This window comes from Canis lupus, chromosome 24 (genome assembly GCF_048164855.1).
Source record: "Canis lupus baileyi chromosome 24, mCanLup2.hap1, whole genome shotgun sequence".
In the NCBI taxonomy this organism is placed as follows: domain Eukaryota; kingdom Metazoa; phylum Chordata; class Mammalia; order Carnivora; family Canidae; genus Canis; species Canis lupus.
The window spans coordinates 1,775,001-1,793,948 of NC_132861.1; the positions used below are offsets into that span (position 1 = coordinate 1,775,001).

The 18,948-nt window shown below is 44.3% G+C and overlaps 1 pseudogene; it reads left to right on the top strand.

Moving 5' to 3' along the window:
• The first annotated feature begins 643 nt into the window (after window positions 1-643).
• Window positions 644-1,674, top strand: LOC140616560 (dnaJ homolog subfamily A member 1 pseudogene; annotated as a pseudogene).
• Window positions 1,675-18,948: the final 17,274 nt, after the last annotated feature.

Sequence of the window (18,948 nt, forward strand, 5' to 3'; positions counted from 1 at the left end):
CAGGTAGAACGTGGCCCAGACCTGTTTGGAGGCTGCATTTGGTGGGTGGTTGGGGGAGAACCATCCCAGCCCCACCTGACCTGCAGACAGCACTCTGTAAATAGATTGTTATAATGCAGCTGAATTTTAGCTTCTAGTGTTCAAGAGCTAGATTAATAAAGTCTGTTCCTTTTAAAAAAAGGAAATTTTTTTTTTAAAGGCAAAATAAAAGTTTAAAAACACAGAGAAAAGCCCCTGGGGCAGTGATGGCAGCTGTGCGTGTTTCCTGCCGCTACGGCATCAGTGGCGGTGGGCAGCACTGCTCACTCGCCGATGCTGGCGGAGTAGGAGAACTGGGGGAAGTGGGTCCGCTGGTCCAGTTCGAGGGAGCCCAGGCTGTCATAGCGGTCCGGGGGCGTGATTGTGATGGACTGGGCAGTGAACTCGTCGTCAAAGTTCCTGGTGTCAACCTCAGAGGTGACCTGAGGCTTGAAGGGTGGCAGAAGCTTCTTCTGTACCACGTCCTGCCAGCTGACGCTGAGGAAGAACCTGTGCTCCATGACCTCCCTGGCGTCGCTGGGCCCCCCGCGGAGCCTCTGCTTGGGGTCCTTCTTAAGCAGCCCAGCAAGCAGGGACTTGGCCTGGGGCTGAGTGTGCGCGGGAAATGGATCTCCTCTATGAGGATGAGCACGAAGAGGCGCTCGTGGTCCTGGTTGTAGAAGGGCAGGCGGCTGCACATCATCTCGTACATGACCACGCCCAGCCCCCACCGGTCCACCGCGCAGCCCTAGTCGTTGTCTTCCAGCACCTCGGGTGCCAGGTACTCGGGCATCCCACAGAAAGTTTTCATGGTGGCCCCGTCACTGATGCCCTCTTTGCACAGGCCGAAGTCTGTGTGCATGGAGTGCCAGGGCCATGGGGAACGGATCAGTCCTAAAGATAGATGTAAAAGCTGCAACGAAAGGAAGATAGTTCAAGAGAAGAAGATTCTAGAAGTGCATATTGACAAAGGCATGAAAGATGGCCAGAAGATAACATTCCATGGTGAGGGAGACCAAGAACCAGGACTGGAACCAGGAGATATTGTCATTGTTTTAGATCAGAAGGACCATGCTGTTTTTACTCGAGGAGGAGAAGATCTTTTCATGTGTATGGATATACAGCTGGTTGAAGCCCTGTGTGGCTTTCAAAAGCCAATATCTACTCTTGACAACCGAACCATCATCATCACCTCTCATCCAGGTCAGATTGTCAAGCATGGGGATATCAAGTGTGTGCTAAATGAAGGCATGCCAATTTATCGTAGACCATATGAGAAGGGTCACCTAATCATCGAATTTAAGGTAAACTTCCCTGAGAACGGCTTTCTCTCTCCTGATAAACTTTCTTTGCTGGAAAAACTCCTACCTGAAGGAAGTAGAAGAGACTGATGAAATGGACCAGGTAGAACTTGTGGACTTTGATCCCAATCAGGAGAGATGGCGCCATTACAATGGGGAAGCATATGAGGATGATGAACATCATCCTAGGGGTGGTGTTCAGTGTCAGACTTCTTAATGGGGCCGGTGAATAACACTGCTGCTGGCATTTTATATGCAGTAGGGGATGAGTGAAGGACTATAATCATAGCTCACTACTTGCTATTGTTTTTAATATTCAACTATAGTAGTGTTTTAAAAGTTAAATGAAGAATAAACTCAAATATAAAAGCTCAAAAAAAAAAAAAAAAAAAGGCCCAGGTGGAGCCCAGAGGCACCAGGTCCAGGTGAGGCCCAGGTGGGGACCAGATTCACCAACTCCAGGTAAGGCCCAGGTGGGGACCAAAGTCACAAGATCTGGTCTGGACTCTGGTCCTCAACTAGGCCTCAACTGGACCTGGTGAATCTACTCCCCACTTGGGCCTCATCTGGACCTTGTGACTCTCGTCCCAGCTGGGCATCATTGGGACATGGTTACTCTGTTCCCCACCTGGACCTGATAACTTTGATCCACACTTTGGCTTCACCTGGCCCTGATGACTCTGGGCCTCACCTGGGCCTCAATCTGGACCTGGTGACTGTGGTCCCCACCTGGGTCTCACCTGGACCTGGTGACTCTCGTTCCCACAGGAACGACACCTGGACCTGGTGACTGTGGTGTCCTTCATATTTACCTGGTGGCTCCGGTCCCCACCAGGGCCTCACCTGGATCTGGTGACTCTGGTCTGCAGGTTGGCCTCACCTGGACCTGGTGAGTGTGGTCACCACCTGGGCCTCACTCCTACCTCGTGACTCAGGTCCCCACGTGGGCCTCACCCGGACCTGGTGAATCTGGTCCCCATCTGGGCCTCACCCAGTCCTGGTGACTTTGGTCCCCACCTGGGCCTCACCTGGACCTAATAGCTGTGGACTCCTTCTTGGCCTCACCTGGAACTGGTGACTCTGATCCTATCTGGGCCTCACCCAGACCTGGTGACTCTGGTCCTCACCTGGGCATCATTGGGACCTGGTTACTCTGTTCCACACCTGAGCCTCACCTGGACATGATGACTCTGGAACCCCTCTGGGCCTCACCCTGACCTGGTGACTCTGGTCCCCATCTGGATGTCACCTGGACCAGGTGATTCTGGTACCCCTCTGGGCCTCAACTGGACCTGGTGACTCTGGTCCTCAACTGGGCCTCACCTGGACCTAGTGAATATGCTCCCCACCTGGGCCTCATCTGGACCTGGTGACTCTGGTCCCTTCCTGGGCATCATTGAGACATGGTTACTCTATTCCCCACTGGGACTCACCTGGACCTGGTAACTCTGGTCCTCACTTTGGCCTCTTCTGTACCTGGTGACTCTGGCCCCACCTGGGCCTCACCTGGAACTGGTGACTCTGATCTTCAGCATGGCCTCACCTGACCTGGTGACTGTGGTTCCCACCGGGACCTCACCTGGACCTCATGTCTCTGGTCCCCACCTGGGCCTCACCTGGACCAGGTCCAACTCCCATAAATGAGTGGCTATCAGACATCTGCCTCCAAGGCATACACACTTTCGAGAGTTGAGCTTATGGTCTGTACCTCCCACATCCTGACTGCCTGTACACTTCGCTTCTAACAGGCCAAGGTTCGATGCATTACAGAAGTGGTGTGAGTGGTAAGTGGAAAGAGCACGGCAGAAGACTAGTGTCTCCATGCTAAATCCAGTGATTTCCAAGGAATTCCTCTCATACGTTGGCACTACATACTAACTTCCATACAAGAGAAGCTAGTTGAACGCAGTGTCCAGGGGAACTTGCTTCTGAGAGGTGAGCCCACACGCAGTCCCTCAGAGTTCCACACTGCCTGCAGATGGAGTTTCGAACATCCTCACTAGAGATGTTTGTCAGAAGATGCATGTGGAAAACTGCAGACTTGGAAGGTGTGTCTCCAGGTGCAGTAGAGCGGTATTCATGGAACCTCCTCACTTAAATGCTGCTACATTCTCACTGCAATAAGAATGCAGCGAGTTGAAAGCTGGCTTCTAGGCATGCTTCCTCGTGAGATCTGAGCCCAGAGCAGGACCCTCCGGCATCCCGAATGCCTATACACATAGCTCCTAACATGCTTATGTTACACGCTGGAAGAGGTTGTGTGAAAAGCATGTGTAACTGTCAGGCCGGTACTCACATTTACCTGAGTTCAGTACAGTGATTTTCAATGACCTTCTTTAATTGGAGTGTAGCTAGGTTCTAACTACCATAAATGAGTGGCTAGCAGACATCTGTCTCCAAGGCATACACACTTCTGAGAGTTGAGCTAATGGCCTGTGGAAGTGTCAGGCCTGTACTCACATGTATCTGAGTTCAATACAGCGATTTCCAACATCCTTGTTCAATTAGAGTGTAGCTCGGTTCTACCTCCCGTCAATAAGTGTCTAGCAGACATCTGCCTGCAAAGCATACACACTTCTGAGAGTTGAGCTTATGGCCTGTACCTCCCACATGCTGACTGCAGGACACTTCGCTCCTAACAGGCCTAGGTTCGATGGGTGACAGAAGTGTGAGAGGTAAGTGGAAGGTGCAGGCCCACAAGACCTGTGTCTCCAAGCTCAATCCAGCGATTTCTGAGGAATTCCTGTCTTAGATTGGTGCTACATACTAAGTTCCATACATGAGAAGCTAGCTGAACGCAGTGACCAGCAGACCTGAAACCTGGTCAAGATCCTGCTGGCCACAACCATGGACAAGAAAGCGAGAAAGACGGGGTGGCAAAAGGGGTCCTTGTCCGGTACTTAGGTCCCTGGAAGAGACCTATAGCCTATCTCTCCAAAAAGCTGGACACGGTGGCTGCTGGATGGCCCCCATGCTTAAAAATTATTGCTGCAGTAGCCACTATGGTCAAGGATGCAGACAAACTGGCCATGGGGCAAGAAATGCATGTCATCACCCCACATGCTATTGAAGGGGTACTCAAACAGCCCCCAGATCTGTGGATCAGCAATGCCCATCTGACCCATTATCAGAGCCTACTGCTAAACCCCACCAGAATTTCATTTAAGCCACCGACAACCCTGAATCCGGCAACCCTACTCCCTAACCCAGACTGGGACCCCCCTCTGCATGACTGTCAAGAAATTTTGGCACAGGTGTACGGAATCAGCGCTGATCTCCAGGACCAGCCACTGCCGGATGCCGATGCCACCTGGTACACGGACGGCAGAAGTTTTTTTTTTTTTTAATTTTTATTTATTTATGATAGAGAGAAAGAGAGAGAGAGAGAGGCAGAGATACAGGCAGAGGGAGAAGCAGGCTCCACGCACCGGGAGCCCGACATGGGATTCGATCCCGGGTCTCCAGGATCGCGCCCTGGGCCAAAGGCAGGCGCCAAACCCCTGTGCCACCCAGGGATCCCGGACGGCAGAAGTTTTGTCCGAGAAGGAGTCAGATATGCGGGGGCAGCCGTAACCACAGAAATGGAGACCGTCTGGGCGGGGCCACTGGCAGCCGGAACGTCAGCTCAAGGGGCAGAACTGACCACACTGGCCAAGGCGCTGACCATGGGGGAAGGTAAACGAATAAACATCTACACCGACAGCAGGTACGCCTTTGCCACCGCTCCCATTCACAGAGCCCTTTACAGAGAGAGAGAGAGCTTCTGACAGCAGAGACAAAGACTGTTAAAAACAAAACGGAGATTCTTGAACTCCTGAGGACCCTCTGGCTGCCCAAGGCCCTAGCCATCATCCACTGTCCGGGGCACCAAAAGGCAGACACACCAGTAGCCAGGGGAAACCGGCTAGCCGATTTAAAAGCAAAGGAGGCGTCCCTTTTGGTGACCCAGGTCTTAGCAACCACGCTACCTGATCCGGGGGAGCGGACCCTGCCGGACACCCCCAACTATAGTGATGCTGACTTACACTGGATCAAACACTTGCCTATGACCCAGTGATTGTGTGGCTGGTGGAGGGCCACAGACTCCAGCATCATCTTGCCAGAGGAACTGGGACGGCGAGTCCTATCCAAAACGCATCGGAGTACTCACACGGGAACAAGGAAGGTGGAAGACCTCATACGACATGCAAAGATCACTATTAAAGACTCTCGAGCAAAGATCGAGCAGATCGTGGCAAGCTGCCACTCATGCCAGTTAACTAATGGCACCGTCCATGGATCTAACCCAGGCACCTGGCTCCGGGGGGACCGCCCAGGAGCCTACTGGGAAGTGGACTTCACTGAGGTAAAACCTGGAAAATACGGATACAGGTATTTACTAATGTTTGTAGATACTTTCTCAGGGTGGACAAGAGGCATTTCCCACCAAACATGAAACAGCACAGACCGTGACCAAGAAACTGCTGGAAGACATCTTACCGAGGTATGGTTTTCCTATTAAGATTGGGTCAGACAAGGGCCCAGGATTCGTCTCTAAGGTAACAAGGGGAGTGGCCCTAGTACTTGGGGCAGATTGGAAATGACATTGTGCATAGAGGCCCCAGAGCTCAGGACAGGTAGAGAGGATGAACAGAACATTAAAGGAGACCTTAACTAAATTAGCCCTGGAGACTGGCGGGGACTGGGTGACTCTCCTCCCCTTTGCCCTATATGGGTGAGGAACTCCCCATATAAGATGGGACTGACTCCCTACGAGCTCATGTTCGGTCTTCCTCCACCTGTTATGCCCAATTTAAAACCTGAGGTGCTTGCTGAATTTGATGATCACCAACTTCTTTTCTCCCTCCAAATGTTACAACAAACCCATGAGCAGGTGTGGCCTAAGCCGAGGGCCCTCTATGAGACTGGGCCACCCCCGGATCCCCATCGATATCAGCCAGGTGACTGGGTGTACGTGTGTACGTGTGGAGATACCAACACCGGACACTTCAACCTCGCTGCAAGGGACCTACACCCTGATCCTGACCACTCCCACCGCTCTCAAGGTCGACGGGATTACTCCCTGGTCCACTACACCCACGTCCAGCCAGCTGACCCACATACCGTTCTCAAGAACTTTGTTCCAGAATGGAAAAGCCACCCGGACAAGGACAATCCCCTAAAGCTAAGACTGCGCCGTTCTCACTTATTTCCCACCTCCAAGACTCCCTAGTCTGAGGTTGTCTTTCAAACTAGAAGGGGATTAGATTTAGTCTTCTTACAACAAAGGGTGGTGGTGGGGTTATGTGCTGCCTTAAACGTAGGATGTTGTTTCTTTGCTGGAATATAAATGGGAGCGAGAACAGCAACAAGGTTGGTTCGAATCCTGGTTTAATCATTCCCCCCGGCTCACTCTGAGAGCAACCTGGACCCATGATTGGGTCCTGCGTAGGATCCTCTGAAAAAGGGGGGAATGTGGGGCCCAGGAAATTTAACAAAAATCCCCTACCCCTGGACAAGCAGAGCAGGACTGATTCCATTTTGTGCTACACCCGCCACCTCCCCTATGACCCCCACATGACCAGCTTATGGCTTAAGGTGCTGCCCCACCCTAGTCAAGCCGCTGGGCACACCCTAATCGGAAATCGGCTCATAACAATGTAACCCTGCTTTGTGCCCAACAAAACTGTCCACCGATTCTGACCAAAGTAATAGGCTAGCTCAAGTGGATACTATAGGGTAAGATGTAATTCAATCGGCCACCTGCGTGTGGACCGACATGACTGTGCAACTTTCTGCGTATCCCATGGGCCACTGGCCCCTCTAAAGCTGCTACGCCTCTTAGTCTCGGGGTCCAAGTCCCTGCTCCGCTGTGTTGGGTACACTTGGACCCAGGCTCCAGCTTGTAAATAAATCCTCGTGTTTTGGGATCCCTGGGTGGCGCAGCAGTTTAGCGCCTGCCTTTGGCCCAGGGCGCGATCCTGGAGACCCGGGATCGAATCCCACGTCGGGCTCTCGGTGCATGGAGCCTGCTTCTCCCTCTGCCTGTGTCTCTGCCTCTCTCTCTCTCTCTCTGTGTGACTATCATAAATAAATAAAAATTAAAAAATTTAAATCCTCGTGTGTTTACATCGGTGTCGGCTCCTCGGTGGTTTCTCAGATTCGCGATCTTGGGCACAACAGTCTGCTCTAGCTCATCATTACATGTGGGATCAAGGCCATAAGAGCTATTTTGAGTTGGTAAATTTTCTTTAGTGGCGACAGGGAACCTCGAGAAGCGGATACAAACTGAGGTGCAGGGATCCCTGGGTGGCGCAGCGGTTTGGCACCTGCCTTTGGTCCAGGGCGCGATCCTGGAGACCCGGGATCGAATCCCACGTCGGGCTCCCGGTGCATGGAGCCTGCTTCTCCCTCTGCCTGTGTCTCTGCCTCTCTCTCTCTCTCTCTGTATGACTATCATAAAAAAAAAAAAAAAAAAAAAAAAAAAACTGTCTGAGGCGCAGGGTCGGCGTTGCAGGCCCCAGTTCCCACCTGGAGGTGCGGGGTGGACAGGCCCGCTCGGGCGCACCGGCCTTCTTCTCAACATTTTCCAGTGGTATTTGATCTCTGTCTGTGTTCCTATGTATTGCTCGTGAATGCACGCTACAAGGGGAGTGTGGGGCCAGGCACGTCCCCCCCCCTCCCTCTGCGTGGCCCAGGGCAATGGGGGCACCTCCTCTGCCACTGGAGCTGCCCACTGTCTCCACCGTCTCCCTACTCCTTCTTCAAGAAATCTTTTTTGGGTTTTCAATCCAAATAGAAGTTCTTCCTTCCTTGAAACCTTGTACCTACCCTCTAATGACTATACACTTTTCTCTCTAGTCTCCCAATTTCTGTTATCTTCTTATGCTCTGCACTGAAGAATAGACTTCTGAAGGGCAAGGATATTGCTCCACTCCTCCTCTATCCTCTACAATTCTTACACAGTGCCTTGTACAATGTTACTGTTAGTGCATTAATTTGAGTTAAAACAGTACTAATTTGGGGGGCAGCCCCGGTGGCGCAACGGTTTAGCGCTGCCTGCAGCCCAGGGCATGATCCTGGAGTCTCGGGATCGAGTCCAACGTCAGGCTCTCTGCATGGAGCCTGCTTCTCCCTCTGCCTGTGTCTCTGCCTCTCTCTCTCTCTCTCTCTGCATCTCTATGAATAAATAAATAAAATCTTAAAAAATTATTTAAAAAAACAAAAAAACTACTAATTTTGTATTAATTTGGGCTCATACATTTTGAATTGTGAATTTGAGTTATATGGCTCTCCATGTTAATTGAAAGTAACAGTTTTACCTTTTAAAAATATAATTGTTTCTGATCTGGCCTCATTGCTTATGTTGTCTTTGCCCAGACATGCTCCACTTAGACATTACAAGCTAGCAGCTCACAACAGTCTAAACTATATGTGTATTTTATTTGGCTCCCACAATGTTTTTAAGTTGTTACTATTTAAAAACAAGATCTCATCAAATTTTTTAGACTTGTTTCTCTCGTGAAAAAAATAGGACAATCTGGCAGCTCTGTGTTCCTATACCATCATGACAACAAATGCTGGAAACACATGTGCTCTGGTTTGCCATAGTCCCCTCTGGTCTTGCCTCATTTGTTTGTAGTTCATACTTAGACTCTTGACACCTTGGAGTCTGAGACTCCACCTTTACCTGATTTCTACACTGTAATTTCAGCTAGTGATGATCTAATCATAACTACTTAAAGCCACCTACAATCCAACCCAGCCTTATTTGACTTTAAAGTCTGATGTGTGGGGGATCCCTGGGTAGCTCGGTGGTTTAGACCCTGCCTTTGGCCCATGGTGTGATCCTGGAGTCCCGGGGTCGAGTCCCATATCAGGCTCCCTGCATGGAGCCTGCTTCTCCCTCTGCCTATGTCTCTGCCTCTCTCTCTCTCTATCTATCTATCTATCTCGGTCTCTCATGAATGAATAAATAAAACATTTTTTAAAAAGTCTGAAGTGTTTGCATTATCTACCATATTTATGTATAGCAGTATGTACGGCTTTGAAAGAAAGAGGATTGTATAATCTCACAGAAGCTTCAATTTCTTTTCTTTTTGTTGAAAGATTTTATTTATTTATTCATGAGAGACACAGAAAGAGAGAGAGAGGCAGAGACACAGGCAGAGGGAGAAGCAGGCCCCACGTAGGGAGCCCAACGTGGGGCTCAGTCTGGGATGCAGGATCAAGCCCTGAGCTGAAGGCAGATGCTCAACCGCTGAGCCCCCCAGGCGTCCCAGAAGCTTCAATTTCCTTAGGAGCAATACGAGGAGATGAAATTAATATAGAAGTTAGAATGCTTGGGTTCTCTTATTACCTTTTCACAGATTTATTTTGTGATCATTTTACCACTTTGGGCTGTAGTTTTCCTCTACAAAGTAGAAATGGTTAAGTGTTGATTCCTAGGATTCCATCTAGCTCTTACCATCTTAATGAAAAAAATGTTTTCTTGATATGTTGCTTTCAATTATTAACCTAGACATATATAGAGCTGATCAGTCTCTATTCACCTGACATTTGTTCATAGGGCAGTGTCTTCTCTGTGTTATGAACACCTGTTTGATGCTTTCTAGGCACCAAGTGGACATTCAGAAGTGTTAATTAAATTGAATACTACTATTCAAATAACTTCCCCAAAGACTACATTTGTGGAATTGAGCTTTGTCGTTATATTTCTCTTGACATATACTTAGATTTCTAAATGAAAGGGGAAGTACATGGCAACATGTATTTCGGCTTAAAAAAAAATAGTGGGGCCACCTGGGTGGCTCAGCGGTTGAACATCTGCCTTTGGCCCAGGGCGTGGTCCCGGAGGTCCAGGATCGAGGCCCACATCGGGCTCCCCACAGGGAGCCTGCTTTTCCCTCTGCCTGTGTCTCTGCCTCCTCTCTCTGTCTCTCTCTCTCTCTGTTTCTCTCTCTCTCTGTGGGTCTCTCATGAATAAATAAAATTTAAAAATCTTTTAAAAAGGAGATGGTGATGGATTATGCATAGTTTACAACATGCCTGTATAGTTGGCATATCTTTAGAAAATGGATCACCTGGCCCGTGCTCAAGGGAATTCGGGCCTTCCACTGAACTCGACCTGTCTGAACTCCTCCTTGAAGCACTTGGTGCAGCCTACCCCCTCCCAGTGTGAATCTGTGTTAGACATGAGTGAGTGGTGTGCTCCAGACCATGACTCTTTCTACAGAAGCAGAGAGAAGTTAAGTCCCAGCACATTAAGCATAAGACTTCCTTGCTCCTTAGGCAAGTGTTTTCTTAACAAGGAGTAAAAATGAGACACTCCAGTCTAAGCATGAAAGGAAATCTAAGACACCTTCACACTTGCTTTTTAATTAATGAGGTGGTCAGATGTTGCTTTCCAGCTAGTGTCAGTGTGAAGTGATGTGTACGTAAATATTAGACACCGAGAAATGTAGGTCTGAGCACATAGTATTATGAGTGAGGATGAAAGATTTCTTGATGACCTGCAAATGAATGCTAGAAGGAATATTTTTTTCCCCACTGATGTGAGGCATGGAAATTAATGCTCACCTACTATTTACAGGAAACTCTTTTTGTTAAAAGCTTTGGGACTTGTTTTCTCTCGGAGATATTTGTAGCTATAATTAAGAAATCTGTTTAAATTGTGGTGATTATTATCGTAAATGGTATGAAAATCTGATTGAATACTTAAAGAAGTAAATTGCCCCAGCTGAATTTTATGAGCAACACACTTTTTAAAAAGAGAAGCTAAAGTAGGTAAATAGGTTTTCAAAAATAAAGACCCTGCTAATTTTAAGTAGGTCACATTTAGAAATCTTCTTTGTGTGTCTGTTTATCTTAATTTGGACAACTTGGTGGCCTTGCAATATTTATATCCAAGACTGAAATAAGGTCCCAAATTGCCGTTGAATTGCTTGAGATGCCCTAAGAGGAAAGGTTCTTACGGTCAAGGTGCAGATGTGAAAAGCTCACAGAGTCAGGGAGCTGAGACCAGGACTGAGTGAGGGATGAGATGTGGAGGATCCAGGGTAGATCTGTCCCAATCTGCATGAAACAAGTGGTTTTCCAAATGTGTTAGAGGAGCAACTGTAGTATTCTTTAAAATGTATGTTTCCAGTGATTAGCCTATCTGGGAGAAGGACCTGAGAGTCTATTTTTAAAACCTATTTTTTGGTGACTCTTATTAATTCACTTCCAATTCGAGGTCCTTACTGTACAAATTTGACCAAACAGGGCCGATTTCAAGGAGCAGAAAAGAAGGCAAACTATGGGGAAAAGACATTTGAAGCAAGAGTAAAGTAGATTATCTCCCTGAAGAGGAACAGAGGAGTAAAAACGGATGACCTCAAATCATTTATGTTTGCCTTTGGAAGATGTCCTGACCATGTTTTGGCAGCAGATTTACCATCATAACTTAATTTTGCTTAGGATAATAAATAGGTTTTCATTTCCAAAATACACACCCGAGAATGTGTGTGGGTGGAGAGAAATAGCTCCCCACATTGTAAGAGAGTGACGAGGGAAAGCCATTTTGGGATTTAAAGTTTGCCAAGGAAAATCCACAAAGCGAAGAATCCAAATATAGAGAAGTAAGGGCTAACCGTTTACAGGTTAAACACCCTCTACAACACATACCGTTCCTAAAAAGAAGCATATTGCCTTATGTGTGGCTGATGGCAATGTAACTTTTGGTACTTTTCCAGTAAATGGAATACAATAAATCCCTAAGGAACAAGTATTTTTTCATGTGATGGCTACTTTGTAACAAACCCCGAAATAAATGCTTTGTGTGCTGCAGTTGGGGAGAGAGGGTAGAACTGTGAACATTTTGGCCAGTTTGTACTTTTTTTCACAGATTACAATCACTTAAACTATGCCTATTTATCAAAGCAAAATAAAACATTTAGACACTTGAGAAACTGAGGTATTGGCTCCATTTTTCTATTAATTACTTTTTATTAGAGCATTATAAATGTATGTTCACTCATACTACCTCATGTTAATGACCTTATCCGAACTCTGAGTGGACGAGGATGATCCCATCACCTGAAGACATTCTTAATGGATGAAGAGCCTAAGCCTCTCAATTTAAGTAATTCCCAAAGGTCAAAAGCAGTCCTAGAATCCTATGTCTTTGAACTCAAAAACTGGTGCTCTCTACAGTGATTTCCCTCTGTTGCATCTCCGGGTGGTCTAGGTTGGGAATATGATTTGTAGCCACGTAACCCTATAATGACATTTCATTGAATAAACTGGTATCTATGAGAATTGTGATTTGGGGTCAATTATAAATACATACACAAAAATATTAAAGATACACCTGGAGCCTCAATTGAGCAAGCGTAGGTTAGGCTCTGATAGGGATACGGTAACAACATGATTGTAGCCTTGGGGTTTTCAAGTCCAAGAGATAATCAGGATTTCTAGATGGACTTACTGCAGGACTGCTTAATAGATCTCTTTTCTGTCTTATTCCTTTTACCTTTCATGGGATTTTTGATAATTCATATTTATCACAAATGGGGAGAATTGATTCTAAAGATGAGAAAACAAATTCAGGAAGGAGATGTCCACATGGATAATAAAATAGTTAAACTAAGGTTTGACAAGGCTTTCATAGGCTCCAAGCATTTGCTGGACACAGCAGAAGCAAATCACTATAAAATCTGGTCTTGTTCTAAAGGAATGCACACGCTGTTTTGGGAAACAGAGCAGACCATTTCAGAAAGATAGTTCTTTTCATTCTTTTAACATTTAGGGAACCAGACTTTTCTATTCACTCTTGCAAAGAGGTCTTCCAGTGTTTCATGATGAATAGAAAACAACCTAAGGTCTCCTGCTGCAACTGAGGTGGAAGTTGTACCGTACTTGTGTTATGACCTGTCTATGCAGTCCCGCAGGAGGGTCTGCAAATCTCCACTTTTCCAGTTCTATTCCCCTTCTGTGGACCCTTCTGTTCACTGTCCTCTCAAGACAATAATCTGACATTTTCAGTAAGCCTGAATCAATCGTAATTCTTTTAAAGTGTTAAAAATAAAGGCTCAGTGATGATGTGAGTTTACAGAAAGCAGGATGATATGGGCTGTATTGGGTTTGAAAATTAAACAGTTTTATTTATAGACTTGAGTTCTGCATGAAATATTAAACTATAAAAGTACAAGGTAAACTTTATTTTTAATTTGTATATATGACATCCTAGACATCTTATCAAGCTTTAGAATGGTCTGAGCAATTCTGTGGTTTGGGGTCAAATGTACATCTGTTTTCTCTCTATCTTGAGAAGATAACTCATAAAAATTCATTTTCAACAGATGGTTGTAAATGAAGACAGAGCTACCTTATTCGGATTAATACACATTCATGAAGAAAATGTTGCTTTCTGATGAAACTAAGTCATCTCATAAATCCTATCAATAAACTGATCTGGAATTTCTTCAAAATGTATCAAAACATGAACAACAAGTAGTTGGAATTCAGCCTTCCACCATCTATTCCTACCCCTTGGCCCCCTCCCCATTTCCCACATTTGATCATTGATAGCTTTATAGTAGAGACAAAACTTTGTTCTAAAAGACTTAAGTATAGGTCTGTCTTACTGAGGTTGGAAAAACTGAATCATATTTCAAACATTTTCAGGTACCTAATAAACACCGCCAAATATAAGTTTTAAATCTTTGGTAAGAGAATGAGACTCTTTTTGGAAAAGCTCTTCTCATACTAGGGTTTTAGGAGTAAAAGAACTGTTTTTTCCTTATTCTTTCTAATGGTTTTTAAGCATCTCCTCTTGCCCCAGATTTGATAAAAGAAGGGCCACCTGACTTGCATGAGAACTTCTTGTTTCTCGCTCTGGTTCTGTCTCTTACCAGATCTGACTCCAGGCAAGAGAATTTATGTCTGGGATCCCTAGTTTCACTGCTTTCAGACGGGGGCCCCAAGTGGTCACTGCCATTGCAGTCTTGATGTTCTAGATTACTTATGGGATTGTAGTCAGGGAGGTGGGGCAAGATGCCTTGCTGTCATCAGTAATATGGCTTTCTTTCTAGCTTTGGGCAGTATTTAGGGAGAAGAGGTGAAACTATTACACACACTGAATCTTGTCTAGACTCAGTCGGAATCTTAGAAGAAATCACATTTTATTCTACTTAACAAGATGCGTTCATGGAGTATAAGAGAAGACAGTCTATTAAATCACTCATGAACACAAGTGACTTCGAGATTGAAATGACTCCACAGAAGTTTCTGTTTGTTTGTTTTTTGGTTGTTATTTTTAATAAAAGAACTACCATAACAGACCAGTCCTTGTCAACCTTCACCTCATCTTCATCTATTCTTCCCCACTCTGTAGTCACTGACAGCAAAGAGAAGTAGATAAATATGAAATTGCTGTAAATGGCACAAATTATTTAGTTGCCACAATTCAATAGAGGTTTCTAAAGTTGTATTTGTCACTGTTACAAGTATGTATATTACATTGCTGAGGATTTTTTAAAAATTCTTTATAAGAGCGTGATCCTATTTCTTATTGAATTAATTAAAGGATGTTAATAAGAATTTAGTAATCCATTTCAGAATCTTTTGACAACCAAAAACAAATCTGAAATACTGGAATGACAATCAAAATCAAAATTTGTTTTAATTTTTATGAAAAATAGCACCTTTCATAATGCTGAGAACCCTCTTGGCTTCCATATGATCTTATTCTGAATGAAGTCTTATAGTTCAGTTTTGTCACTATATTTACAGGTGAGAAGGGGGATGTGACTAATTTAAGTCTGAATGTTTTAAAAATAGAGAAATTTACCCAGTGTGAGAGTGATTTGGAGAGCTAACAGGATGGGGAAATGTGATTTTAAAGCAACATCACTAGATATGGGAATAGTTTCCTACCCAGATTGCCAACTTGAATAATTCAACTTGATTTGGATGTAGTTTAGGTACACTTTCTCACAATTCATATGAGTAGCAGAGGAAAAAGGAAACAATTTTAGTAGGCTTTCCTAAGAACTTCTTTATCATAATAGGTCACACTAATACTATACTTTTCTCTGAAATTTGACCTGCCTTTCCTTCTTTTCCTCCTGACTGTGAGGGTCTTTTGCTAAAATAGTTGGAAAGTTCTAATCAAACATAAATGCCTCTGTGTTATCGGTCTCTGGGAGTTGACTGTTACATTGTGAGGCATCTAATCCTTATGATCTTGGCTGTAATTTACAGAGAATATTTTTCTAATATCTGTTTAAAGGATTATATTGAGCAATGGGGATATGAATTTGCTACCTATCCACCCCCAAACCAAGTGCCTACCTGGCTAACAGTATTATTAAGAAGTGACACATTTCCCCCATTTCCTGAAGTGTCCCTCCATCTAGAGGAAGGCTAGGCATTAACATTCCTAGCCTCTTGTTGCTAACCCATTCCCCAGGCAACCGAATGCTATGTGATGGATGGCAACAAATATTAAAAAATAAATTTGCCATGCTCGGATCTATTTTTTTCTTTATGCCCCCTGGGAGCCAGCTCCTACGGAAAATATGTGCTCTACTACTCACCATGAAGTTTCTACCCTTCACTGGCTGAGTGTGGAAGGAGAGCCATGTCTGCCAGGCAGTGCCTGTGACTGGGTAGATTAGTCTAATTCTGAATTCTGAATTCTGAATTCAATATTAGAAAACACCTTCTTCCACTGATCTAACCCACATTCATCTATTCAGCTACGTTAGTGATAACATTTTTTGTTCTGGATCTCTTCTATTTTTTAATTCCATATTCAAATGGGAAAGAATATCTTAATTAGCCCCTATCAAATACCAAGGATATGTACACTTTCTGACTACTACTATTCTGTCCCCAGGCTAATATTTTGTTAGAGAATAAATAAGCACCAACATTCAGAGAATGAAAGAGGGTATTGAACTAGGCTTATCTTTACGTTCTTAATTATAAAACTACATTTTGATACCCTCATTTGAGATTTTTAACTTCCCTTCTTAAAAACAAACATCCACTACCTGTTCAATAAAGTTGTAAGCAGAATGAGAATTTGTAAATGTGCTATTCACTGTTAGGTGTTTGTGGCTGTGGTTTAGCTTTAAGCTATGTTAGAAAGTATGAGGGGAATATAGATACAGAGAACAACTGGTCAAATCTAGCTCTTAGCTTGGTCTCTCATGTATGTTCCAATAAGATAAGCTGCAGTTAGAAAGAAGGGACAGGAGATAGTTCACTAAAATACAGGTTTCCAGATCAAAAATCCATTTAAGGATTGCCAGAGTGGAAAGGAAGAGAGCTGTTTGAGAATCATGTTGGTGTGTATATCCTCACTTTGATTCAGTCCAATTATGGATTTCTAAAAAATGTTCATTAATGTATTTATGTATTTTTTTTGTATTTATGTATTTTAAGAAACTATTTGTTGAGGACTTTAGTGTGCCTTTCTGTTCTGGCAAGAATCATGGATGTTTGGTTCATGTGATGGTGATTTTAACTCCCCACCTTTTCCTAAGAGGGTACTGGACAGAGATTGAGACTATCTTCTGTGCATCTGGGCAGGAAGACAAATCCTAATTCTCTGTACTTTGGAGGTGCTGACTTTGATGTTTCATGGATTCCACATTGCAAGCATCAATAGTATTGCAAAACCTTCACAAAAGGGTCTAAATGTTTTTTTGTTTTTCCTGTAAGCAGTGAGTTGTTAAAATTTTACGACTCAAATACATCAAGTAATATCATTCCTTAATCTTGTACTGAAGGTTTATGACAATTTTTAGGGAAGCAGATGTGAAATATTGATGTTTTCATAAGCAAAACTGAGCCCTGTGAACTCAGAGCACCCACAATACTCTGTGGACACTGATGGAGTTTTGGGGATAGTCTTGTACTGTCTATAGGTTGGCTAATGTTTAGCATTGCCCCTTGGTACTCACCCTTCTTCTAACAGATACATACATTGATCAAAGCCAAATATGTTGTAATCATATCCAGCCTCATATACCATTCAAAGCAATATGTCCCCCTCACCCCCAGATATTGAAAGGATCTACATCATTGTTAGACATCACATTTTATGTTAGGAAGAAACTGAGAAATAGACGATGTGACTTGCCTAAATTTGTTAGTAGCCAGTTCAGAATCAGAACCTTATAATTTTTATTGAATCTTGTGTACTTTTCATTATCATGTTAAATAGAAAAGGCATAGTTTTGAGAGGGTTTTGGCCCAGGATGAGAAGTTCTTTCCAAATTTTACATTTACTATCTTTTATATTTATCTCAAGTTGAGGCAGCAGTGAGATAGCCTGACCTAAATAGTGAAATAGTGTTTGTCTATTGACAAAAATTGAAATAGACTGGGCAGCCCGGGTGGCTCAGCAGTTTAGTGCCGCCTTTGGCCCAGGGCGTGATCCTGGAGACCGGGGATCAAGTCCCACGTCAGGCTCCCTGCATGGAGCCTGCTTCTCTGTGTCTGTGCCTCTCCCTCGGTGTCTCTATGAATAAATAAATAAAAATCTTTAAAAAATGAAATAGACTACTTTTATCTTGCCACTTTTCTTAACTTTGTGTCTATTTCTAACACCTAGCCCCACTGAGTCATTTTGTGGACATGGCTACAGTGCTTAAGCATGAAAAATAATGGGGTAGACATTCTGGATTATTATCCTGGTTCTGCCACTGATGAGCTGTGTGAGCAACAATCAAGGATAATTTGCTTAAGATCCTTAAGCCTGTGTTCTCCTCTAATAAATGAGGATATCAATTGCAACATTGTCAAGATGAAATGAGCCAACTCACAGAGCTATCTCAAGGGAGTACGAGACTAGATCAGATTTATGTCTGATAGTGCTGGAATTCCAGGTTCATTGATTCCTCATTATATGAGACTGTTTAGATTCCTGACCCATATTTGCTAAATGCAGTAGTGACCTCAGTCATTATTTCAACTCAAAATGCTCTCATAACTTCATAATGGACCTGTTTGAGAATCATCAAACTGTATGTATAATTTTAGCACATAGCTTAAATACTTATATATACATATTTTTAAAATATTTTATTTATTTACTCATGACACACACACACACAGCAGGGGGAGGGGGCAGAGATACAGGCAGAGGGAGAAGCAGGCTCCATGCAGGGAGCCCGATGTGGGACTTGATCCCAGGTCTCCAGGATCAGGCCCTGGGCTGAAGGCGGTGCTAAACCGCTGAGCCACTGGGGCTGCCCAAATACTTACTTATAAATATCATCTCCATCATCATCCCAGAATCTTCCATAAGAAACTGTTTGGAATCCTTGACATCTTCTCCAAGATGAGAATTGTACTATGGACTTGAGCAGGCTTCTCTTGTGCAATGAGCTGTTTCAAAGGGGTAGGATTGACATAGATCAGATCTGGGGACCCATTTAGGCCTGCTGTCCAAAAGTTTGCTTTGTTTAATGATTAGATCTTATTATCTATTTACCTGATTCAAGGTCCATCCATTGGCCAGAATGAATAACAAAGATTCTATGATTGCTGGGGAGAGCTTCTTGGGCAAGTCTGGACCACATGCTTGTATTTATTATTATTATTATTATTATTATTATTATTATTATTATTATTATTATTTAACCTCATCACTGCC